Source organism: Pseudophryne corroboree, unplaced genomic scaffold (genome assembly GCF_028390025.1).
Source record: "Pseudophryne corroboree isolate aPseCor3 unplaced genomic scaffold, aPseCor3.hap2 scaffold_791, whole genome shotgun sequence".
In the NCBI taxonomy this organism is placed as follows: Eukaryota; Metazoa; Chordata; class Amphibia; order Anura; family Myobatrachidae; genus Pseudophryne; species Pseudophryne corroboree.
The window spans coordinates 257,877-283,397 of NW_026970370.1; the positions used below are offsets into that span (position 1 = coordinate 257,877).

Genomic DNA, 25,521 nt, shown 5'->3' on the forward strand with positions numbered 1-25,521 from the left:
TATTTGGTATTCCATGTGGATAGAGCGGAATTGCAGACCCGTCCTCAATTCCTACCAAAAGTGGTCTCATCTTTTCATATGAACCAACCTATTGTGGTGCCTGTGGCTACGCGTGACTTGGAGGATTCCGAGTTACTTGATGTGGTTAGGGCTTTGAAAATTTACGTGGCCAGGACGGCTAGAGTCAGGAAAACTGAAGCGCTGTTTGTCCTGTATGCAACCAACAAGATTGGTGCCCCTGCTTCAAAGCAGGCTATTGCTCGCCGGATTTGTAACACGATTCAGCAAGCGCATTCTATGGCTGGATTGCAGTTACTGAAATCGGTCAAGGCCCATTCCACGAGGAAAGTGGGCTCTTCTTGGGCGGCTGCCCGAGGGGTCTCGGCACTACAGCTGTGTCAAGCTGCTACTTGGTCGGGTTCACACACCTTTGCAAAATACTATAAGTTTGATACCCTGGCTGAGGAGGAACTCATGTTTGCTCAATCGGTGCTGCAGAGTCATCCGCACTCTCCCGCCCGTTTTGGAGCATTGGTATAATCCCCATGGTCCTTACGGAGTCCCCAGCATCCTCTAGGACGTTAGAGAAAATAAGATTTTAAACCTACTGGTAAATCTTTTTCTCGTAGTCCGTAGAGGATGCTGGGCGCCCGTCCCAAGTGCGGACTACTTCTGCAATACTTGTATATAGTTATTGCTTCAATAAGGGTTATGTTATAGTTGCATCGGTCCTGCACTGATGCTATGTTGTTTTTTCATACTGATAACTGGGTAGTTTATCACAAGTTATACGGTGTGATTGGTGTGGCTGGTATGAATCTTGCCCTGGATTAACAAAATCCTTTCCTCATACTGTCCGTCTCCTCTGGGCACAGTTTCTCTAACTGTGGCATAGAGGGAGGAGCCAGTGCACACCCAGAACTAAAGTCTTTCTTAAAGTGCCCATGTCTCCTGTGGAGCCCGTCTATCCCCATGGTCCTTACGGAGTCCCCAGCATCCTCTACGGACTACGAGAAAAAGATTTACCGGTAGGTTTAAAATCTTATTTTCTACTTTATTCTTTTCTATCCTAGTTTATTACGACCAACTCTCATCCAAGGAGTTTGATATTCTACTACCTGCATGCAATTTAAATTGCTTAAATTGTTTATATGGTTGATTTGTCCTTCACAATCCATAATCTGCAACTTGGATGTACTTGTGTCATTGAAAATCTTATAATAAAAATGTATATACAGATACTCAACCTGTATATTGAAAAAAAAAAGTTATAAGACATATGCATTCAATATTTGAAGAAACAAAATAAAATAAAGCTATCTATTGGGTTTCACTAACAAGCACATTGGAAGACTTGACTACTGTTAAAAGACATGCATTACATGGTATAGAGCCACAAACCACAATGTAGTAAAATAAAAACAAACTTACATGTGTATCAAACCTATGTGAGGCTTACATTGATAGTGCAAGATCAACACTCTATCAACTGTGCAAACTAGACTGCACATAAATGCCATAAATGTCACGCAGCCGTCACGGCCCGCCCCCATACGGTCCGGTCATGTCTGCGTTGTCCTGACTGTGCCCCCAAAATGGCGGCACAACGCCGCTGGCCCGACTCCTCCTGCCCAGTGACCGCCTCTGCCTGTCAATCAGGCAGAGGCGCTCACTGGGCAGAGATGCTGATCGCATCTCTGGCATGTGCCGGTGCACTGCGGCACCAGCACACACGCACTTCAGACCTGATCTCCTGTTGTGTGAATATGCACAGCAGGGATCAGGTCTGAATTAGGCCCTATATACAGCTGTCAGTAAGGCAGGGATGTGCTGCTGCCAGTGAGGCAGGGATGTGCTGCTGGTAGTGAAGCAGTGATGTGCTGCTGTCAGCGAAGCAGTGCTGTGCTGCTGTCAGCGAGACAGGGATGTGCTGCTGTCAGCGAGGCAGGGATGTGCTGCTGTCAGCGAAGCAGGGATGTGCTGCTGTCAGCGAAGCAGGGATGTGCTGCTGTCAGTGAAGCAGGGATGTGCTGCTGTCAGCGAGGCAGGGATGTGCTGCTGTCAGCGAGGCAGGGATGTGCTGCTGTCAGCGAGGCAGGGATGTGCTGCTATAAGTGAGGTAGGGATGTGCTGCTGTCATTGAAGCAGGAATGTGCTGCTGCAGTGAGGCAGAGATATGCAGCCCACTATCTCCCTATCACCCCTGCCTGAGTCACACACTTTCCCTGTCACCCCTTCCTCAGTTTCCTGGTGGTCTCCCATCCAAGTACTAAAACCAGGACCAACACTGCTCAGCTTCCATGATCAGGAGAGATTGGGCAAATCCAGTGTGCTGTGGCTGTAGATGAGCTCGTGGTTTCTGTTAGAGCTCTTCTACTTCTAACTTCTGGTACATAAAAGAATATGTGTAAAAATTAAATGTACAGTACCAAGAAAAGGGTGTTGGTAGTTTAAAAACACCTAAAGAATCTGATAATACATGGATGGGAGACTGCTTGGTAGTAACAAAGTCCAATACTGCTTTGCTTCAAAGATCAAATGAGATTGGGCATATCCAGTGTGGTGTGGCTTTAGATAAGCTTTGTGGTTTCTGTTAGAGCTCTTCTACTTCTAACTACTGGTACATTAATGAATATGTATAAGGTTGTAGTTTATCCAATATCCCTTTACTACATTACCTCCCCCCCCCCTCCCCTCCCCTCCCCTCCCCTCCTTATAGCTTCCTTTGTTCTCTCCTCCTCGTGTGTGTGTTATTTGTTTTCTCATACGTCCTAGAGGATGCTGGGATCACATTAAGAACCATGGGGTATAGACGGGATCCGCAGGAGACATGGGCACTTTAAGACTTTCAAAGGGTGTGAACTGTCTCCTCCCTCTATGCCCCTCCTCCAGACTCCAGTTTTAGAATTGTGCCCAGTGAGACTGGATGCACTACAGGGGAGCTCTACTGAGTTTCTCTGAAAAGACTTATGTTAGTTTTTCTTATTTTCAGGGAGGCTGCTGGCAACAGTCTCCCTGCTTCGTGGAACTTAGGGGAGAGAAGTATGACCAACTTCTAGTGAGTTCAATGGCTCTGCTTCTGGCTGACAGGACACCATTAGCTCCTGAGGGTGCTGATCGCTGGGTACGCCTAGATGCCCACTCCCGTAGCCTGCCATCACCCCCTTACAGAGCCAGAAGTCAGAAGACAGGCGAGTAGCAGAAGAACAGAAGACTTCTTCTCCAGTGACGGCATTCTGAGGTACCACGCAGCGAGCGGAATGCTGTGCGCCATGCTTCCACACAAACACAGGCACTGCAGGGTGCAGGGCATGTGGGTGGGTGGGGGGGGGGGCACCCTGGGCAGCATAAATTCCTCACAAAAGGCTGGCAAAAGTGGACATTAGTGCCTGGGCACTGTCCTTACCCCGCCAGCGTAATTAATTATTTGTTTCTGAGCGGGACAGAAGCGTGCCATTACAGCGGCGGGGCTTCTTCCTCACCTCACCAGCACATCTATAGAGCGTTACAAGTCTATCACTATAGAGTTTATTATTTCCCAGACTGTGTACTTTTGGCGCTGGGTTGTGAGCTGAAAAATCCTCTCTGTCCCTCTGACAGATTTACTGTAGGTCTATCCCCGATAAGCCGATGTGTCTGTGGGTACTTGGTACATGTGTGTCAACATGTCGGTGGCTGAATGTTTTTCCCAAGAGGAAACTATATTAGGAATGCAGACATATGATGGTGGCCCTGTTGGCACCACCAATAACTGACTGGGTGAAAGTTTCAATAATATCAGAGTGAGGTTGGATAAATCTGTGTCCCAGACACAGACGTAGAGAATAGATGTGATGTTCATGGCTATGCTTCTTTTCCCTCAGGCCCGCAAAAATGTTACTACACACTGATACTGACTCGGATACTGATTCCTATGTCGACCATAATATTTCCTGATTAGATCCAATATTGGCAAGGAGCATTCAGTACATGATTGTGGATATTAAGGACATATTAACATCACTGAGGACCCTGCTGTTCCTGACAAAGGGGTCTATATGTATGTATATATAGATATATAATGAAAGCTGATGTAACGTTCCTCCATCTCTGTTTGAGAAAGTCTGGGCCAGCTCGACAAGATGGTTTCAAATCCCCAAAAGGTTTCCGATTGTTTATTCATTTCCTGCTGCGGACAGAATAAAGTGGGAGTCACCCCCTGTTCTGCACGGGGCCCTGTCACAAATCCAGCGGATCATATGCAGGAAGCTACATTATTTCTAGTTATGTAACCACGGGTACATTACTTAGACCTGCCATTACATGCGCATGGGTGAGTAGTAGTATTCAAGAATTGGTCGAATACCTTGTCTTCCGATATAGATATCTTGGAGAGATGGGATACTCCTTACGTTGGATCATATCAAGGACACTGCAGCATACTTACGACTGCAAGGGATATAGGACTCTTGAGTTCACGGGCCAATTTCATGGCAGTCTCGGATAGGAGGGCATTGTGGATTCACCAAGGGAATGCTGATGCTGACTCCAAGAAGAAAGGGAGTCTCTTCCCTATGAAGGTGAAGCCTTGTTTGGCAACGGCCTAGTTAATTTGATCTCGGCAGCTCCCGCAGGTAAGTCAACCTTCTTGCCTTATGTTCCCTCTCAACGGATGAAGACGCATCATTGTCTAACGCAGTCATTTTGTCCCAATAGATATGCAAGAAGTTAAGATTCCCCTTTCTTTGCAGGTAGAGGAAGGAGAAGAGGGAAGAGGTCTGTAGCCTCTTCAAGATCGCAGGAGCAGAGATCGTCCTCTGCTTCTGCCAAATCCACTGCATGACGCTGGGGCTCTCTTGCAGGAGCCCGCACCAGTGGGGGCACGTCTAAAACACTTCAGTCAGTTCTGGATTAATTTGGACCTGGACTCGTGGGTTTTACAAATAGTGTCACAAGGGTACAAACTGGGGTTTCAAGACGTTCCCCCTCACCGATTGTTCAAATCGGCCTTAGTCAGCAGGGAGAAGGTTTTTATTCAAGCCTCTTCGTGCTCCCGAAGCCGGACGGCTCAGTCAGACCAATCTTAAATCTGAAATCCCTCAATTTCTACCTGAAGAAATTCAATTTCAAGATGGAATCTCTCAGGGTAGGGATCTCCAGTCCGGAGGAAGGAGATTTCATGGTTTTGGTAGACATAAGGATGCCTAATTACATGTTCCCGTTTAGCCACTGCATCAAGCTACCTGAGGTTTGCAATTCAGGATTGTCATTACCAATTTCAGACGTTGCCGTTTGGTCTGTCCACGGCTCCGAGGATTTTCACCAGGGTGATGGTGGAAATGATGGTTCTCCTTCGCAAGCAAGGAGTCACAATTATGCCGTACTTGGATGATCTCCTGATAAAGGCGAGATCCAGGGACCAGTTGGTGCAAAACATCTACTCTCCCTGACAGTTCTTCAACAACATGGTTGGCTCCTAAACTTGCCAAAATCGCAGTTGGTCCCAATGACGCGGTTGTTGTTTCTGGGAGTCATACTGGACACAGAATAGGCTTTCTTCCAGTGGAAAGGCTATGGAGTTCCAGAGTCTGGTCAAACAAATTCTGAAACCAGCAAGAGTGTTAATCCATCAATGCATTCTGTTGCTGGGGAAGATGGTTGCGGCCTACGAGGCCATTCAGTTTGGCAGGTTCCATGCCAGAGTGTTCCAGTGGGACCTGTTGGACAAGTGGTCCGGATCCCACCTACACATGCACCGGAGGATAATCCTGTCTTCCAAGACCAGAATCTTACTCCATTGGTGGCTGCACAGTTCTCACCTCCTAGAGGGGCGATGGTTCGGGATCCAGGACTGGATCCTAGGGACCATGGATGCAACCCTCCGAGGCTGGGGAGCAGTCACACAGGGGGAAAACATCCAAGGAAGATGGTCAAGTCAGGAAAGTTTTCTCCACATAAATGTTCTGGAGTTAAGGGCCATTTAATAACTGCAGGCACAGTACGCACTGGGACGGGTGCCCAGCATCCTCTACGGACTAAGAGAAAAGGATTTACCGGTAGGTATTAAAATCCTATTTTCTCTAACGTCCTAGAGGATGCTGGGGACTCCGTAAGGACCATGGGGATAGATAGGCTCCGCAGGAGACATGGGTACTTTAAGAAAGACTTTAGTTCTGGGTGTGCACTGGCTCCTCCCTCTATGCCCCTCCTCCAGACCTCAGTTTGATACTGTGCCCAGTGGAGACTGGGTGCTTTTCAGGAGCTCTCCTGAGCTTTCTGACAGAAAGTATTTTGTTAGGTTTTTAATTTTCAGGGAGCACTGCTGGCAACAGACTCCCTCATCGAGGGACTGAGGGGAGAGAAGCAGCCCTACTCTCTGAGTTGCAAGGTCCTGCTTCTTAGGCTACTGGACACCATTAGCTCCAGAGGGATTGGTACGCAGGATCTCACCCTCGCCGTCCGTCCCAGAGCCGCGCCTCCATCCCCCTTGCAGAGCCGGAAGATAGAAGCCGGGTGAGTATGAGAAGAAAAGAAGACTTCAGAGGCGGCAGAAGACTTCATAATCTTCACTGAAGTAACGCACAGCACTGCAGCTGTGCGCCATTGATCCCATACACCTCACACACTCCGGTCACTGTAAGGGTGCAGGGCGCAGGGGGGTGGGGGGGCACCCTGGGCAGCAATATAAACCTCTTTTTGGCAAAAATATAACACATATACAGCGGGGCACTGTATATATGTATGAGCCCCCGCCAATTTTACAGTTTAAGCGGGACAGAAGCCTGCCGCCGAGGGTGCGGGGCTTCTCCCTCAGCACTCACCAGCGCCATTTTTTCTTCACAGCACCGCTGAGAGGAAGCTCCCCGGACTCTCCCCTGCTTATACCACAGTAGACAAGAGAGTTGAAAAGAGGGGGGGGGGGCACATAATTTGGCGCAAATTACATGCTGCAGTACTACTGGGCAAACATTAAGTTACTGTGTATTCCTGGGTTATATAGCGCTGGGGTGTGTGCTGGCATACTCTCTCTCTGTCTCTCCAAAGGGCCTTGTGGGGAAACTGTCTTCAGAAAAAGCATTCCCTGTGTGTGTGGTGTGTCGGTACACGTGTGTCGACATGTCTGAGGAAGAAGGCTATATTAGAGAGGAGCAGGAGCAAATGAATGTGGTGTCTCCGCCGACAGCTGATTGGATGGATATGTGGAATGTTTTAAATGCTAGTGTAAACTCATTGCACAAAAGATTAGACAAGGCTGAAGCTTTGGGACAGTCAGGGTCTCAACCCATGCCTGATCCTATGTTGCAGGGACTGTCAGGGTCTCATAAGCGCCCACTATCCCAGATTGTTGACACAGATACAGACACGGATTCTGACTCCAGTGTCGATTACGATGATGCAAAGTTACAGCCAAAATTGGCAAAATCCATTCGATATATGATTATGGCAATAAAAGATGTTTTGCACATCAGAGAGGAACCCCCTGTCCCTGACAAGAGGGTACATATGTACAAGGTGAAAAAGCCTGAGGTAACCTTTGAGGGGGTCACATGAGCTGAACGAGTTATGTGAAAAAGCTTGGGAATCTCCAGATAAAAGACTGCAGATTTCCAAAAGGATTCTTATGGCGTATCCTTTCCCATCAACGGATAGGTTACGATGGGAATCCTCCCCTAGGGTGGACAAAGCATTAATACGCTTATCCAAGAAGGTAGCCCTCCCGTCCCAGTATACGGCTACCCTCAAAGAGTCTGCTGACCGCAAACATGAGATTACCCTGAAGTCCATTTATACACATTCAGGTACCTTACTCAGACCGGCAATTGCGTCGGCCTGGGTGTGTAGTGCTGTAGCGGCATGGACGGATACCTTATCTGAGGGGATGGATACCCTAGATAAGGATACTATTTTATTGACCCTGGGGCATATAAGAGATGCTGTCCTATATATGTGTGTATGCAAACTACAGGTGGTGCTGCAGTGCTCACACCCTTTTACTTGTCTTGTAGAGCAACTCTGGAGCTGTTTCTGGGTCCAGCTGCTGCAAGAAATCAGCTTGAATGCTTCAGGGGCTGGGGCATGGCCAACATGAGCCCACACTGATGGGGGGTGGGGGTGTATAAAGCGATTTAGGGGTCATCCAAGCGCAACCCCACAAAGGCCGCCATGCCCTGCGTGACCCTTTTCTCTTTTCATATGCAGACGAGGGTTGCAGCCAACTATGCCCACTGCTTGGATGACATCACTATATGCAAATCCATCTGCTGCAGGCCTTCCCCCAGGAATGCTTGCAGTAGTTGTTGCATTTGGTTTGTTGTTTGGGGGTGCTTCAGTATTAGGCAGCCTTCTGCCCTCCCACATTCGTCTGAAAATGTGTTCTCCCTGCAGTTGTTGTTCCCAGATGAGAGTTCCCTTGTGCTTCCTCAGTTGAATCTCCTTAACTTGACAGGGGTGTGCCCGAGCAGCCGCCCTCCACAGCCCTATCCCAACACATACTTATCTTGCATATGAGATCTCTTGATCATGAAGATAGTTCTCACAGGGTGAGGTTCATCCATTACATTTTAAAGTAGGAAGGTACAAATTACATATTCAAATTACATATATGTGCTGGATTCAAATGTTTTCCCCCCTTCCTTTCTCAATTGTGCCCATCAGCAGCTATTCTAATGTTGCTGCCAATGGGTGTGACGCATTCATTTCTTCTGTGGGGTACACTGGACTCCACAAGGATTCACATTGTATATGTACACCAGAGTAGGATCTTGATCTGAGGCACCAACAGGCTCAAAGCTTTTGACTGTTCCCAAGATGCTCAGCGCCCCCTCCTCTATAACCTCGCTTCCATGAACAGGGAGCTCAGTTTGTAGTTGGTGCCTTCAGTAGCAGGCCACTTAACAGGGGGCTGCCTCAGGCAGCCTATTCTTAGCTATTAATTTTGGCAAGAAAAGAAGAACTTTTTTTATAAGAATCTACAAGGGCTGCAGCAGGCTAGGTCTAATAGACCTCTTTACTGCAGCTCCATCACTCCCAGTGGCGCAGTATACTCCCGTGCCCCGGTTGCTGGGTCACTGCAGCGGAGGCTCCGGTTTCTTCCTAAGGTCAGTCACACACACACCGCCCTCCGGGATCACGAGGCCGCTGATGGGGGCGGGCCGTGTGCGCACTGGCGTGGACACTGATTACTGGGCAGCCGCTCCACTAGCCACCAGGGACAGTTAAGGAGCACAGCTCTGGGGTTTTTTCTCCTATATTAACCCCATTTTGTACTACCCGCAGTGCATTGTGATAGGTAATGGGGCCTAATTCAGGTTGGATCGCAATCCAACTGCAAAAACTGCTAAGAGCATACGCATCCGCCTGCATTTTCTGCGGCACCCCGCAGATAATGCGATCACCTCTGCCTGTGAATCGGTGAAGGGGGGGGGAGGGGGGTCAACAACACTCCATTTCCAAGTCGGAGATGGAGCGGTGCGGGGGCACGGTTTCAAAATGGGGTCGGCAACGGAGAAACAGGAGGCGTGGCCAGAGCAGCTGCATGACATCACATGGGCCGGACTCTGCCAGTGGAGCCCCAGCGTCATGAGGTAGATTTTGTAGAGGCCGGGGAGGACTTCTGTTCCTGGGAACTAGCTGTGTTGTGCAGCTTTATTCCTCTGCCCCTACCTCTGGCAAGAAAGGACGCACCTCGCACTTTCTTGTTTCTTTGTGACCGAAAGGACTGCATTTGATAATGCGGAGCTTTCTTATGCTGTGAGGGAACATAAGGTAAAAAATTTGATTTTCCAACTGTAGCTGTGCGTGTTAATGCTTTGTCCATCCTATGGGAGGATTTCCATCGTAACCTATCCGTTGATGGAAAAGGATACGCCATAAGAATCCTTTTGGAAATCTGCAGTCTTTTATCTGGAGATTCCCAAGCTTTTTCACATAACTCGTTCAGCTCGTGTGACCCCCTCAAAGGTTACCTCAGGCTTCTTTCCCTTGTACATATGTACCCTCTTGTCAGGGACAGGGGGTTCCTCTGTGATGTGCAAAACATCTTTTATTGCCATAATCATATATCGAATGGATTTTGCCAATTTTGGCTGTAACTTTGCATCATCGTAATCGACACTGGAGTCAGAATCCGTGTCGGTATCTGTGTCAACAATCTGGGATAGTGGGCGCTTATGAGACCCTGACAGTCCCTGCAACATAGGATCAGGCATGGGTTGAGTCCCTGACTGTCCCAAAGCTTCAGCCTTGTCTAATCTTTTGTACAATGAGTTTACACTAGCATTTAAAACATTCCACATATCCATCCAATCAGGTGTCAGCGGAGACACCACATTCATTTGCTCCCGCTCCTCTCTAATATAGCCTTCTTCCTCAGACATGTCGACACACGTGTACCGACACACCACACACACAGGGAATGCTTTTTCTGAAGACATTTTCCCCACAAGGCCCTTTGGAGAGACAGAGAGAGAGTATGCCAGCACACTCCCCAGCGCTATATAACCCAGGAATAACACAGTAACTTAATGTTTGTCCAGTAGCGCTGCTGTATGTAATTTGCGCCGAATTATGTGCCCCCCCTCTCTTTTCAACCCTCTTCTCTACCGTGGTATAAGCAGGGGAGAGTCCGGGGAGCTTCCTCTCAGCGGTGCTGTGGAGAAAAAATGGCGCTGGTGAGTGCTGAGGGAGAAGCCCCGCCCCCTCGGCGGCGGGCTTCTGTCCCGCTTAAACTGTAAAATTGGTGGGGGCTCATACATATATACAGTGCCCAGCTGTATATATGTTATATTTTTGCCAAAAAGAGGTTTATATTGCTGCCCAGGGCGCCCCCCCTGCGCCCTGCACCCTTACAGTGACCGGAGTATGTGAGGTGTATGGGAGCAATGGCGCACAGCTGTAGTGCTGTGCGCTACCTCAGTGAAGATCATGAACTCTGTGGAGCCCGTCTATCCCCATGGTCCTTACGGAGTCCCCAGCATCCTCTAGGACGTTAGAGAAACTAGGATTTTAATACCTACCGGTAAATCCTTTTCTCTTAGTCTGTTGAGGATGCTGGGCACCCGTCCCAGTGTGTACTGTGTCTGCAGTTATTAAATGGCCCTTAACTCCAGAACATTTATGTGGAGACAACTTTCCTGACTTGACCATCTTCCTTGGACGTTTTCCCCCTGTGTGACTGCTCCCCAGCCTCGGAGGGTTGCATCTGTGGTCCCTAGGATCCAGTCCTGGATCCCGAACCATCGCCCCTCTAGGAGGTGAGAACTGTGCAGCCACCAATGGAGTGAGATTCTGGTCTTGGAAGACAGGATTATCCTCCGGTGCATGTGTAGGTGGGATCCGGACCACTTGTCCAACAGGTCCCACTGGAACACTCTGGCATGGAACCTGCCAAACTGAATGGTCTCGTAGGCCACAACCATCTTCCCCAGCAACTGAATGCATTGATGGATTAACACTCTTGCTGGTTTCAGAATTTGTTTGACCAGACTCTGGATCTCCATAGCCTTTCCAGTGGAAGAAAACCTCTTCTGTGTCCAGTATGTGTTATGATTCCAGCACTCTGGTCAGAGAAGATCTTATGGCAAGGACCGGAGCACTGGAACGGAATGCTGGGGAAGGGAGCAGGACAGGAAAATAGCCCTTGGCGCCCTAACTCTGTTGTCTCACCCGTGTTGTCAGAAATCCCCTGCGAGACTATGGTTTCTTGAGCCCTTGGCAGCCGCGTTTGAAGGGCGGATTATGTCTGCCCAACTTCGATGCCCCCCGGTCTTAATGAGAGACAAAGGGAAACCCGAGACAGGGTGATAACAAGAGGCCCTCTAACTAAACAACCAGGCCAGGGGCTAAGCAAACTCAAAACTATAATATGTGCTGAGAAACCGCCAGGAAAAAGGACAACCAAAATATCCACTTGTCCAATTCTCCTACCCGGCACCGCCGAGTACCAGAGAGGACTTCTGGAAGCGGAACCCTCCGCAAATGCTCCAAACACAAAATATAAAAGGTAAAGCGGCTGAGCCGCAACACACGGCAGAGCCGCAACTCACGAACACCACTGGATATAAAACGGTGATCAGTCAGGACTCCAGGGAACCAAACGACCTCTTGGGATGAGATGACAACTCCCGAATACCGGACTTCTGCGGACTGGAATGACCGGATACAGCAGGACTGGAAACAGACTCTCAGCAAACAAAGGCAGCATGCAGGAAGCTATTACCGGCATCTGTGAGAAGCCCTGGGAGTGTATTTAACAAGGAGTCCTCCAATCAGCTGCTAAAGGCTGATTAGAATAAATGCCGTGCAGCTGCCTTGCTGCACGGCCAGAGAGCAGGTGAATATCTTAATTTCCTAAAGCCTAGCAACGGGGAACGCGGTCCACCAGTGGCGTCCCCGTTGCTAGGGTCCGTGCGGCTCAGCGCGCCCGGCGTCTAGCATTGCTAGGGAGCCGGCGGCTGTACGTGCATGGCATCTCTAGTTGATAGGCGGGCCGCGCAGACCATCAAGCGGACCCCGGCGCCTAACAGTACCCCCCCCTTGAGGAGGGGTCAAGGAACCCCTAAAGCCAGGTTTCTGAGGAAATTCCCGAAAAAATGCCCTCTTGAGCCTCGGGGCATGAAGATCCTTATCCAGGACCCAAGACCTTTCCTCCGGACCATAGCCTTTCCAGTGAACCAGAAAATACAGCCGATCCCGGGACAATTTGGAATCGAGAACCTTCTCTACCAAGAACTCCTGTTGTCCCTGTACATCCACTGGAGATCTACCCTGAGAGATCTTCCGAGGAAATCTACTGGAAGAAACGTATTGTTTCAACAGGGAACAATGAAACGTATTTCCAATCCTGAGAGATCTTGGTAAACGTAACCGAAAGGCAACTGGGTTGACTCTTTTAATAATAAGAAATGGCCCAATAAATTTGGGTCCCAGTCTAGCTGAGGATTGTCGAAGCCTGATGTTGCGAGTCGACAACCACACCCTATCTCCCACCTTAAAAGTGCAAGGACGTCGGAGCCTGTCAGAAAATTTCTTCTCTCGAAAGGCCGCTTTTCTGAGAGCAAGGTGCACCTTTTTCCAAATGGCTCTGAGATGGGAGGTTAAGGTAAGCGAGGAGACTGAGGAATGATGAAAAAAAGAATTAGATCTGGGGTGAAAACCAAAAACTGAAAAGAATGGAGACTCTTTAGTGGAGGAATGACAAGAATTATTGTAAGCAAATTCAGCCAACGGAAGAAACTCGGACCAATCATTCTGGAGTTTGGCTGAATACAAGCGCAAATATTGTTTCAATGATTGGTTAACTCGTTCGGTTTGCCCGTTGGATTGTGGGTGGTAACCGGATGTTAACGACAATTTCATCTTCAATGAGGCACAAAAACATTTCCAGAATTGTGCGATGAATTGTGGACCCCGATCAGAAACAATATCAGTAGGCAACCCATGAAGCCTGAATACATGGCGGAGAAACAAAACTGCCAACCCTTGGGCAGAAGGCAATCGGGGAAGAGCAATAAAATGAGCCATTTTACTAAAACGGTCCACTACCACCCATATGACTCGGAATCCGGCTGAAAGGGGAAGGTCAACCACAAAATCCATGGAAATATGAGACCACGGCCGGAGAGGAACATTTACGGGCATAAGTTGCCCGATGGGCAAGGAACGGGGAACCTTATGCTGTGCACAAACCTGACTTGAATAAACAAATTCCTTGACGTCTTTAGAAAGACCAGGCCACCATACTGAGCGAGAGACTAACTCCAATGTCTTAGAGACTCCTGGATGCCCTGAAACTTTGTTATCATGGAATTCCGTTAAAACAGTAACTCTCAAAAACTCAGGGACGTAAAGACGACCAGCAGGAGTAATTCTAGGAGCTTGGTGTTGAAGCTGTTTTAACTGGGTAAATAAATCTTGTGTGAGGCCCGCCCAGATGACCGAAGATGGAAGTATGGGGGTAACAGGATTGTTATTGTGAACCGGAAGAAAGCTATGTGACAGGGCATCAGCCTTAGTATTCTTGGAACCAGGCCTGAAAGTGATTATAAATTTGAAACGCGTAAAAAATAATGCCCAACGTGCCTGCCGGGCATTAAGCCGCTTAGCCGATTCAATCTATTGCAGGTTCTTATGGTCAGTCAATACCGAAATAGTATGTTTTGCTCCCTCCAGCCAATGCCTCCACTCCTCGAAAGCCCATTTTACCGCCAGTAACTCCCGATTACCAACGTCATAGTTGGATTCAGCGGAGGAGAATTTCCTGGACATAAAGGCACAAGGATGTAACTCCAGAGACTCCGGATCCTTTTGAGAAAGGATAGCCCCCACTCCAACCTCCGAGGCATCAACCTCCACCACAAAGGGCAATTCCGGATTAGGATGTCAGAGGACTGGAGCCGAGACAAAGGCTTGTTTCAAGGCCCGGAAGGACAACTCAGCTTCACGCGACCAGTTGGTAGGATCCGCTCCTTTCTTTGTCAGAGCTACAATGGGAGCAACCAGGTCAGAAAAAGAATGAATGAACCTCCTATAATAATTCGCAAACCCTAAAAAACGCTTAATTGCTTTTAAATTGGTGGGTTGCGCCCAACTAAGGATGGCCTGGAGTTTCTTTGGTTCCATGGAAAATTATGTACCCTAAAAAAGATACTTCCGTGACATGAAACTCACACTTCTCCAGCTTGGCATATAAATGATTCTCACATAACTTTTGAAGAACCAGACGCACCTGGGTAACATGTTGTTCCATTGATTTAGAAAAAATCAGGATGTCGTCTAAGTAAACGACCACGAATTTCCCTAGGAAGTCACGGAGCACATCGTTAATGAGGTCTTGAAAAACTGCCGGAGCATTGGACAGGCCGAACGGCATCACCAGGTATTCGTAGTGACCCGACTGAGAACTGAAGGCCGTTTTCCACTCATCTCCAGATTTAATTCGGATGAGGTTGTACGCTCCTCTAAGGTCAATTTTAGAAAAAATCACAGCAGAACGTAACTGATCAAAGAGTACAGAAATCAACGGCAAAGGATAGGTGTTTTTAACTGAGATCTTATTCAGGGCTCTAAAATCAATGCAAGGTCTAAGCGAGCCATCCTTTTTCTCCACAAAGAAGAAGCCTGCACTTAAAGGAGATTTTGATGGTCTAATAAATCCTTTCTCAAGGCTCTCCTTTACATAATCATTCATAGCCGCAGTTTCTGGCCCGGATAATGCATATAATCTTCCCTTTGGCAATGCGGCACCAGGAATTAACTCAATAGCACAATCATAAGGCCGATGGGGAGGCAGAATGTCCGCATTGCCTTTGGAGAAAACATCAGCAAACTCCTGGTATTCCACCGGAATGAGTTCTGGAATGATAGCTGCTACTCTGACTGGAAACGTGATACATTCCTTATCACAAAAAGTACCCCAATGTGAAATCTTCCCCGACCGCCAATCAATGGTGGGATTATGAAAGGCCAGCCAAGGGTGACCCAGAACAACTGGAACTGCTGGGCAATGTGTAAGAAAGAACTCGATTTTCTCGGAATGTAGAGCTCCTACTGTAAGTAGTACAGGGGGTGTACGGAGAGAAATAATCCCATTAGACAGCGGACTCCCATCTAAGCCATGCATGGTGACACACCTACCCAAAGGTAACTGAGGAATGCCTAAGGCCTTAGCCCAAGTTAAATCCATAAAGTTTCCTGCAGCTCCACTGTCAACAAAAGCCGACACCAAAGAACTGAGGCTGCCAAAGGAAACTTTAACTGGGACTAAAAGGGAGTTATTCGAGGAGATAAGCTGCAGACCTAGGTGAACCCCCTCACAATTCACCTGGTCAAAGCGTTTCCCGACTTGTTCGGACAATTACGAGCAAAATGTCCCTTACCCCCACAGTACAGACAAAGACCAGAATTTTGCCTTCTGGCTCTTTCTTCAGGAGACAGCCGGGAGAGACCCATCTGCATGGTCTCCTCTACGTCTTCAGGAATGGAATATACACACGGACTTGTCCTTACAGGTGCTCCTTTTTCAGCCCTCCGCTCTCTGAGACGACGATCAATCTTAATAGAAAGCTCCATGAGTTTATCGAGAGTCTCAGGAGCAGGGTACTGAAGGAGACTGTCTTTTATAGACTCTGATAAGCCGAGGCGAAACTGACTGCGCAGGGCTGGGTCATTCCAGCCACAGTCGTTCGACCAACGGCGAAACTCCGTACAATAAACCTCTGCAGGATTTCTACCCTGTCTGAGAGGGCGCAACTGACTTTCAGCGGACGCCTCTCTATCAGGGTCATCATACAAGAGCCCTAAAGACTCAAAAAAAGCGTCAATTGACAACAATGCCGGATCCTCTGCTCTTAAACCAAATGCCCAGGTCTGAGGATCCCCCTGGAGCAAAGAAATAATAAACCCGACCCGCTGAGATTCAGTACCCGAGGAAGTCGGTCTTAAACGAAAATAAAGTTTACAGGATTCTTTAAAATTAAAAAACTCTTTTCTATCACCAGAAAAACGGTCAGGCAAATGCATCTTTGGTTCAGGGACTACCCTTGGGGAAGCTCGCAAAAGATCTTCCTGCGACTTCACCCGAAGAGAAAGATCCTGAACCATCTGAGTAAGTTCTTGAATCTGGCTGACTAAGAGCTGACCAGGATTTGGCCCTAAACCTGTTGGATTCATGAGGCCGATAAACTCTCACAAAACTGAATGAGAAAAAATTAAACCCCGTTTAATTTTAAGTTTTGGTATGGCCGGTAATAATGTTATGATTCCAGCACTCTGGTCAGAGAAGATCTTATGGCAAGGACTGGAGCACTGGAACGGAATGCTGGGGAAGGGAGCAGGACAGGAAAATAGCCCCTGGCGCCCTAACTCTGTTGTCTCACCCGTGTTGTCAGAAATCCCCTGCAAGACTATGGTTTCTTGAGCCCTTGGCAGCCGCGTTTGAAGGGCGGATTATGTCTGCCCAACTTCGATGCCCCCCCGGTCTTAATGAGAGACAAAGGGAAACCTGAGACAGGGTGATAACAAGAGGCCCTCTAACTAAACAACCAGGCCAGGGGCTAAGCAAACTCAAAACTATAATAAGTAGACAAGTCAAAATTTCAAACCCCCTGTTATGGTGTAGGGTACCTGGCCTTCTCTGATGTAATCAGAGTTAGATTTGATTCAGTGATTTTATAAAAACAGCTAGGAAGCACAATTTAGCAGTGGGTTGCAGAGAAAAAAAATATGCTGGCAGAAAAATCCAATTGAGTGATTAAACAGCTCTTCATTTTCTGGCTTTATTTTTATGCTAACAAATTTGTTCTCTGAAAAGTGTCCACAAAGCCAAGTCTCTGATTAACACCTTTGTAAGGATGGTTTTTCACCTATTACTAAATTAAACTTGCTTCATTGGAAAGGCAGCAAGATGCATCCTCATTTCAATGGTAAGTCAACCTTCTTGCCCTATGTTCCCTGTCAACGGATGAAGACGCATCATTATCTACCGCAGTCATTTTGGCCCAATAGATATGCAAGAAGTTTAGATTCCCCTTTCTTTGCAGGTAGAGGAAGGAAAAGGAAGAGGTCTGTAGCCTCTTCAAGATTGCAGGACCAGAGATTGTCCTCTGCTTCTGCCAAATCCACTGCATGACACTGGGGCTTTCTTGCAGGAGCCCACACCAGTGGGGGCACGTCTAAAACTCTTCAGTCAGTTCTGGATTCATTCGGACCTGGACTCGTGGGTTTTACAAATAGTGTCCCAAGGGTACAAACTGGGGTTTCAAGACGTTCCCCCTCACCGATTGTTCAAATTGGCCTTAGTCAGCAGGGAGAAGGTTTTTATTCAAGCCTCTTCGTGGTCCCGAAGCCGGACGGCTCAGTCAGACCAATCTTAAATCTGAAATCCCTCAATTTCTTCCTAAAGAAATTCAATTTCAAGATGGAATTTCTCAGGGCAGTGATCTCCAGTCCGGAGGACGGAGATTTCATGGTTTTGGTAGACATAAAGGATGCCTACTTACATGTACCCATTTAGCCACTGCCTCAAGCTACCTAAGGTTTGCAATTCAGGATTGTCATTACCAATTTCAGACATTGCCGTTTGGTCTGTCCACGGCTCCGAGGATTTTCACCAGGGTGATGGCGGAAATTATGGTTCTCCTTCGCAAGCAAGGAGTCACAATTATCCCGTACTTGGATGATCTCCTGATAAAGGCGAGATCCAGGGACCAGTTGGTGCAAAACATTGCACTCTCCCTGACAGTTCTTCAACAACATGGTTGGCTCCTAAACTTGCCAAAATCGCAGTTGGTCCCAATGACGCGGTTGTTGTTTTTGGGAGTCATACTGTTAGGCGCCGGGGTCCGCTTGATGGTCTGCGCGGCCCGGCGCCTAGCAACTAGAGACGCCGTGCACGTACAGCCGCCGGCTCCCTAGCAACGCTAGACGCCGGGCGCGCTGAGCCGCACGGACCCTAGCAACGGGGACGCCACTGGCGGACCGCGTTCCCCGTTGCTAGGCTTTAGGAAATTAAGATATTCACCTGCTCTCTGGCCGTGCAGCAAGGCAGCTGCACGGCATTTATTCTAATCAGCCTTTAGCAGCTGATTGGAGGACTCCTTGTTAAATACACTCCCAGGGCTTCTCACAGACGCCGGTAATAGCTTCCTGCATGCTGCCTTTGTTTGCTGAGAGTCTGTTTCCAGTCCTGCTGTATCCGGTCATTCCAGTCCGCAGAAGTCCGGTATTCGGGAGTTGTCATCTCATCCCAAGAGTTCGTTTGGTTCCCTGGAGTCCTGACTGATCACCGTTTTATATCCAGTGGTGTTCGTGAGTTGCGGCTCTGCCGTGTGTTGCGGCTCAGCCGCTTTACCTTTTATATTTTGTGTTTGGAGCATTTGCGGAGGGTTCCGCTTCCACAAGTCCTCTCTGGTACTTGGCGGTGCCGGGTAGGAGAATTGGACAAGTGGATATTTTGGTTGTCCTTTTTCCTGGCGGTTTCTCCGCACATATTATAGTTTTGAGTTTGCTTAGCCCCTGGCCTGGTTGTTTAGTTAGAGGGCCTCTTGTTATCACCCTGTCTCAGGTTTCCCTTTGTCTCTCATTAAGACCGGGGGGCATCGAAGTTGGGCAGACATAATCCGCCCTTCAAACGCGGCTGCCAAGGGCTCAAGAAACCATAGTCTCGCAGGGGATTTCTGACAACATGGGTGAGACAACAGAGTTAGGGCGCCAGGGGCTATTTTCCTGTCCTGCTCCCTTCCCCAGCATTCCGTTCCAGTGCTCCAGTCCTTGCCATAAGATCTTCTCTGACCAGAGTGCTGGAATCATAACATTATTACCGGCCATACCAAAACTTAAAATTAAACGGGGTTTAATTTTTTCTCATTCAGTTTTGTGAGAGTTTATCGGCCTCATGAATCCAACAGGTTTAGGGCCAAATCCTGGTCAGCTCTTAGTCAGCCAGATTCAAGAACTTACTCAGATGGTTCAGGATCTTTCTCTTCGGGTGAAGTCGCAGGAAGATCTTTTGCGAGCTTCCCCAAGGGTAGTCCCTGAACCAAAGATGCATTTGCCTGACCGTTTTTCTGGTGATAGAAAAGAGTTTTTTAATTTTAAAGAATCCTGTAAACTTTATTTTCGTTTAAGACCGACTTCCTCGGGTACTGAATCTCAGCGGGTCGGGTTTATTATTTCTTTGCTCCAGGGGGATCCTCAGACCTGGGCATTTGGTTTAAGAGCAGAGGATCCGGCATTGTTGTCAATTGACGCTTTTTTTGAGTCTTTAGGGCTCTTGTATGATGACCCTGATAGAGAGGCGTCCGCTGAAAGTCAGTTGCGCGCTCTCAGACAGGGTAGAAATCCTGCAGAGGTTTGTTGTACGGAGTTTCGCCGTTGGTACCTGCCAGGTGAGATACTATGATCATGTTGGTGCTTCTCCCAGGGCAAGGCTCACCCATTGCACTCTGGGTGTGCTGCCCCTGTGATTTCCCCAAATGTGGGAAACTTGACTGCATAATTTGTGTTTCCCCTGGTCGGCTCTCGTATAATTCAGATCTCTTTGTCTCAGGTCTCTCTCCAGCCTAGTTTGCTGTCTGTTTCCACTTCTCTTTTCTTGAGCCGCTCCCTTCTATGCCCTTGCGCACTATCCTGACTTCTCCCGTCTGCTTACTTTGTGCCTTCCAACACACAATGCAAACTACAGGTAGTGCTGCAGGGCCCACACCCTTTTACTTGCCTCACAGAGCAGCTCTGGAGCTGTTACAGTGCCCAGCTGCTGCAAGAAATCAGCTTGAATGCTTCAGGGGCTGGGGCATTGCCAACATGAGCCCCACACCGAAGGAGGGTGGGGGTGTTTAATGCGAACTAAGGGTCACCCAAGCGCCGCAAAAGGCCGCCATGCCCTGCATGCCCCTTTTCTCTTTTCATATGCAGACGAGGGTTGAAGCCAACTTTGACCCACTGCTTGGATGGCATTACCATATGCAAATCAATCTGCTGCAGGCCTTCCCCCAGGAATGCTTGCACTAGTTGTTGCATTTGGTTTGTTGTTTGGGGGTGCTTCAGTATTAGGCAGCCTTCTGCCCTCCCATGTTCATCTGAAAATATGTGTTCTCCCTGCAGTTGTTGTCCCCAGATGAGAGTTCCCTTGTGCTGCCTCAGTTGAATCTCCTTTACTTGACAGAGATGTGCCTGAGCAGCGGCCCTCCCCAGCCCTATCCCAAATCATACTTATTTTGCATAGGAGATACCATGGTCATGAAGATTGTTCTCCCAGGTTGAGGTTCATTCATTGCATTCTGGGTATGCTGACCCCTGTGATTTCCCCAAATGTGGGAAACTCGACTGCATTATTTGTGGTAGTGGGGGACTGTGTTTGTGCTTTCCTCTGCTCAGCTCTGGTAAAAATCAGATTTCTATGTCTCAGATCTTCCTCTAGCCTTGTTCTTCTTTCGAGAGTTCCCTTGTGCTGCCTCAGTTGGATCTCCTTCACTTGACAGGGGGGTGCCCGAGCAGCGACCCTCCCCAGCTCTAGCCCAACTCCTACTTACCTGCCAGGTGAGATACTATGATCAGGAAGGTGCTTCTCCCAGGGCAAGGCTCACCCATTGCACTCTGGGTGTGCTGCTCCTGCGATTTCCCCAAATGTGGGAAACTTGACTGCATAATTTGTGTTTCCTCTGGTCGGCTCTCGTATAATTCAGATCTCTTTGTCTCAGGTCTTTCTCCAGCCGAGTTTGCTGTCTGTTTCCACTTCTCTTTTCTTGAGCCGCTCCCTTCTATGCCCTTGCACACTATACTGACCTCTCCCGTCTGCTTACTTGTGCCTTCCAACGCACAATGCATACTACAGGTAGTGCTGCAGGGCCCACACCCTTTTACATGCTTTTCAGAACAGCTCTGGAGCTGTTACAGTGCCCAGCTGCTGCAAGAAATCATCTTGAATGCTTCAGGGGCTGGGGCATAGCCAACATGAGACCCACACCGAAGGAGGGTGGAGATGTTTAATGTGAATTAGGGGTCATCCAAGCGCCACAAAAGGACGCCATGCCCTGCACATCCCTTTTTTCTTTTCATATGCAGACGAGGGTTGAAGCCAACTTTGACCCACTGCTTGGATGACATCACCATATGCAAATCCATCTGCTGTAGGCCTTCCCCCAGGAATGCTTGTACTAGTTGTTGCATTTGGTTTGTTGTTTGGGGGTGCTTCAGTATTAGGCAGCCTTCTGCCCTCCCATGTTCATCTGAAAATATGTGTTCTCCCAGCAGTTGTTGTCCCCAGATGAGAGTTCCCTTGTGCTGCCTCAGTTGAATCTCCTTTACTTGACAGAGATGTGCCTGAGCAGCGGCCCTCCCCAGCTCTATCCCAAATCATACTTATTTTGCATAGGAGATACCATGGTCATGAAGATTGTTCTCCCAGGGTGAGGTTCATTCATTGCATTCTGGGTATGCTGACTCCTATGATTTCCCCAAATGTGGGAAACTTGACTGCATTATTTGTGGTAGTGGGGGACTGTGTTTGTGCTTTCCTCTGGTCAGCTCTGGTAAAAGTCAGATTTATTTGTCTCAGATCTTCCTCTAGCCTTGTTTTTCTTTCGAGAGTTCCCTTGTGCTGCCTCAGTTGGATCTCCTTCAATTGACAGGGGGGTGCCCGAGCATCGACCCTCCCCAGCTCAAGCCCAACTCCTACTTACCTGCCAGGTGAGATATTATGATCATGAAGGTGCTTCTCCCAGGGCAAGGCTCACCCATTGCACTCTGGGTGTGCTGCTCCTGCGATTTCCCCAAATGTGGGAAACTTGACTGCATAATTTGTGTTTCCCCTGGTCAGCTCTCGTATAATTCAGATCTCTTTGTCTCAGGTCTCTCTCCAGCCTAGTTTGCTGTCTGTTTCAACTTCTCTTTTCTTGAGCCGCTCCCTTCTATGCCCTTGCGCACTATCTTGACTTCTCCCATCTGCTTACTTTGTGCCTTCCAACGCACAATGCGAACTACAGGTAGTGCTGCAGGGCCCACACCCTTTTACTTGCCTTACAGAGCAGCTCTGGAGCTATTACAGTGCCCAGCTGCTGCAAGTAATCAGCTTGAATGCTTCAGGGGCTGGGGCATAGCCAACATGAGCCCCACACCGAAGTAGGGTGGAGGTGTTTAATGCGAACTAGGGGTCATCCAAGCGCCGCAAAAGGCCGCCATGCCCTGCACGCCCCTTTTCTCTTTTCATATGCAGACGAGGGTTGAAGCCAACTTTGACCCACTGCTTGGATGACATCACCATATGCAAATCCATCTGCTGCAGGCCTTCCCCCAGGAATGCTTGTACTAGTTGTTGCATTTGGTTTGTTGTTTGGGGGTGCTTCAGTATTAGGCAGCCTTCTGCCCTCCCATGTTCATCTGAAAATATGTGTTCTCCCTGCAGTTGTTGTCCCCAGATGAGAGTTCCCTTGTGCTGCCTCAGTTGAATCTCCTTTACTTGACAGAGATGTGCCTGAGCAGCGGCCCTCCCCAGCCCTATCCCAAATCATACTTATTTTGCATAGGAGATACCATGGTCATGAAGATTGTTCTCCCAGGGTGAGGTTCATTCATTGCATTCTGGGTATGCTGACCCCTGTGATTTTCCCAAATGTGGGAAACTCGACTGCATAATTTGTGGTAGTGGGGGACTGTGTTTGTGCTTTCCTCTGGTCAGCTCTGGTAAAAGCCAGATTTCTGTGTCTCAGATCTTCCTCTAGCCTTGTTCTTCTTTCGAGAGTTCTCTTGTGCTGCCTCAGTTGGATCTCCTTCACTTGACAGGGGGGTGCCCGAGCAGCGACCCTCCTCAGCTCTTGCCCAACTCCTACTTACCTGCCAGGTGAGATACTATGATCATGAAGGTGCTTCTCCCAGGGCAAGGCTCACCCATTGCACTCTGTGTGTGCTGCTCCAGCTATTTCCCCAAATGTGGGAAACTCGACTGCATAATTTGTGTTTCCCCTGGTCGGCTCTCGTATAATTCAGATCTCTTTGTCTCAGGTCTCTCTCCAGCCTAGTTTGCTGTCTGTTTCCACTTCTCTTTTCTTGAGCCGCTCCCTTCTATGCCCTTGCGCACTATCCTGACTTCTCCCGTCTGCTTACTTTGTGCCTTCCAACGCACAATGCGAACTACAGGTAGTGCTGCAGGGCCCACACCCTTTTAGTTCCCTTACAGAGCAGCTCTGGAGCTGTTACAGTGCCCAGCTGCTGCAAGAAATCAGCTTGAATGTTCTTCGTTGATTGATGGAAGAAACATCTTACAAAAACTCTCCAGATTATTGACTTTTTAAAGTTTTTCTAGGAAACGTTCTAGATGAATGCTTATTAGCGTTTGTCAGAATGTACGTTTGCAAAGTGTCTCTGTGGCGCAATCAGTTAGCGTGTTCGGTTATTATCCAAAAGGTTGGTGGTTCAATCCCACCCAGGGACGTAATTTACCTTGTTATCAGATTTTGGTGATCTTTAAGTAGACAAGTCAAAATTTCAAACCCCCTCTTGTGGTGTAGGGTACCTGGCCTTCTCTGATGTAATCAGAGTTAGATTTGATTAAGTGATTTTATAAAAAAAACAGCTAGGAAGCACAATTTAGCAGTGGGTTGCAGAGAAAAAGAAATATGCTGGCAAAAAAATCCAATTGAGTGATTAAACAGCTCTTCATTTTCTTGCTTTATTTTTGTGCTAACAAATTTTTTCTCTGAAAAGTGTCCACAAAGCCAAGTCTCTGATTAACACCTTTGTAGGGATGGTTTTTCACCTATTACTAAATTAAACTTGCTTCATTGGAAAGGCAGCAAGATGCATCGTCATTTCAATATCTACTGAAATAATACAGGTTGACACCAGGAAACATTAACGCCACTGCATCCTTGCTGCTTTCTCATGTGGAAGTCTGTTTAATGTGAAAACAAGGTGATATCTAATTAGCACACAGGTAAGGAATTAAGAAAATCTTTATTTAAGGGTGAAGATGTTTCTCACAAAATCGTTGCCCCAATGCATCATTGAAATTCAAGCTGGAAAGATGATTTTAATATATCACTTGTACATTTTGTATTGCTCTTCTGGTGACAATGTAGTTTGTTTTTGTCAATTACCATTTTAATAATAGGGTAAAGAAAATTAAGTGGATTTTTGAAAGAAAACAATACTGTCAATATACTATTAAACAAATTAAAATGGTAAAAGTTATTGTACTTTAAGTAAAAATAAAAGAGCCAAAATATCAATCCCAATATTGGATTACTTTAATTAAAAAAAAATGCATATAGCAGAGGATAGTTTCAATCTGCCTACCTCTGGGTTATCGGCCCAGCATGCTTCCATTGCAGTACTCTGCTGCACATGTAAGTGCAAGAGATCCTGAAGCACTCACTCATCGTGGGAAAGTACCAATGTGTTTCTTCGTTGGTTGATGGAAGAAACATCTTACAAAAACTCTCCAGATTATTGACTTTTTAAAGTTTTTCTAGGAAACGTTCTAGATGAATGCTTATTAGCCTTTGTCAGTATGTACTTTTTGCAAAGTGTCTCTGTGGCGCAATCGGTTAGTGTGTTCGGCTATTAACCAAAAGGTTGGTGGTTCAATCCCATCCAGGGATGTAATTGACCTTGTGATCAGATTTTGGTGATATTTAAGTAGACAAGTCAAAATTTCAAACCCCCTGTTATGGTGTGGGTACCTGGCCTTCCCTGATGTAATCAGAGTTAGATTTGATTCAGTGATTTTATAAAAACAGCTAGGAAGCACAATTTAGCAGTAGGTTGCAGAGAAAAAAAATATGCTGGCAGAAAAATCCAATTGAGTGAATAAACAGCTCTTCATTTTCTGGCTTTATTTTTATGCTAACAAATTTGTTCTCTGAAAAGTGTCCACAAAGCCAAGTCTCTGATTAACACCTTTGTAAGGATGGTTTTTCACCTATTACTAAATTAAACTTGCTTCATTGGAAAGGCAGCAAGATGCATCCTCATTTCAATGTCTACTGAAATAATACAGGTTGACACCAGGAAACATTAACGCCACTGCATCCTTGCTGCTTTCTCATGTGG

General features: G+C 47.6%; 7 non-coding genes across 7 annotated transcripts; all 7 read left to right on the forward strand.

The window, feature by feature from the left end:
- Positions 1–19,847: 19,847 nt before the first annotated feature.
- LOC135041073 (U1 spliceosomal RNA) lies at positions 19,848–20,010 on the forward strand. Its single transcript, XR_010234798.1, has one exon. It is a non-coding gene; the product is annotated as a U1 spliceosomal RNA (small nuclear RNA).
- A 671-nt stretch (positions 20,011–20,681) lies between these two features.
- Positions 20,682–20,845, forward strand: LOC135041085 (U1 spliceosomal RNA). Its single transcript, XR_010234809.1, has one exon. It is a non-coding gene; the product is annotated as a U1 spliceosomal RNA (small nuclear RNA).
- Positions 20,846–20,997: 152 nt separating this feature from the next.
- On the forward strand, positions 20,998–21,160 carry LOC135041096 (U1 spliceosomal RNA). Its single transcript, XR_010234820.1, has one exon. It is a non-coding gene; the product is annotated as a U1 spliceosomal RNA (small nuclear RNA).
- A 670-nt stretch (positions 21,161–21,830) lies between these two features.
- On the forward strand, positions 21,831–21,994 carry LOC135041092 (U1 spliceosomal RNA). The gene has a single exon (XR_010234816.1). It is a non-coding gene; the product is annotated as a U1 spliceosomal RNA (small nuclear RNA).
- Positions 21,995–22,146: 152 nt separating this feature from the next.
- On the forward strand, positions 22,147–22,309 carry LOC135041100 (U1 spliceosomal RNA). The gene has a single exon (XR_010234824.1). It is a non-coding gene; the product is annotated as a U1 spliceosomal RNA (small nuclear RNA).
- Positions 22,310–22,980: 671 nt separating this feature from the next.
- Positions 22,981–23,144, forward strand: LOC135041077 (U1 spliceosomal RNA). The gene has a single exon (XR_010234802.1). It is a non-coding gene; the product is annotated as a U1 spliceosomal RNA (small nuclear RNA).
- Positions 23,145–23,296: 152 nt separating this feature from the next.
- LOC135041110 (U1 spliceosomal RNA) lies at positions 23,297–23,459 on the forward strand. Its single transcript, XR_010234833.1, has one exon. It is a non-coding gene; the product is annotated as a U1 spliceosomal RNA (small nuclear RNA).
- Positions 23,460–25,521: the final 2,062 nt, after the last annotated feature.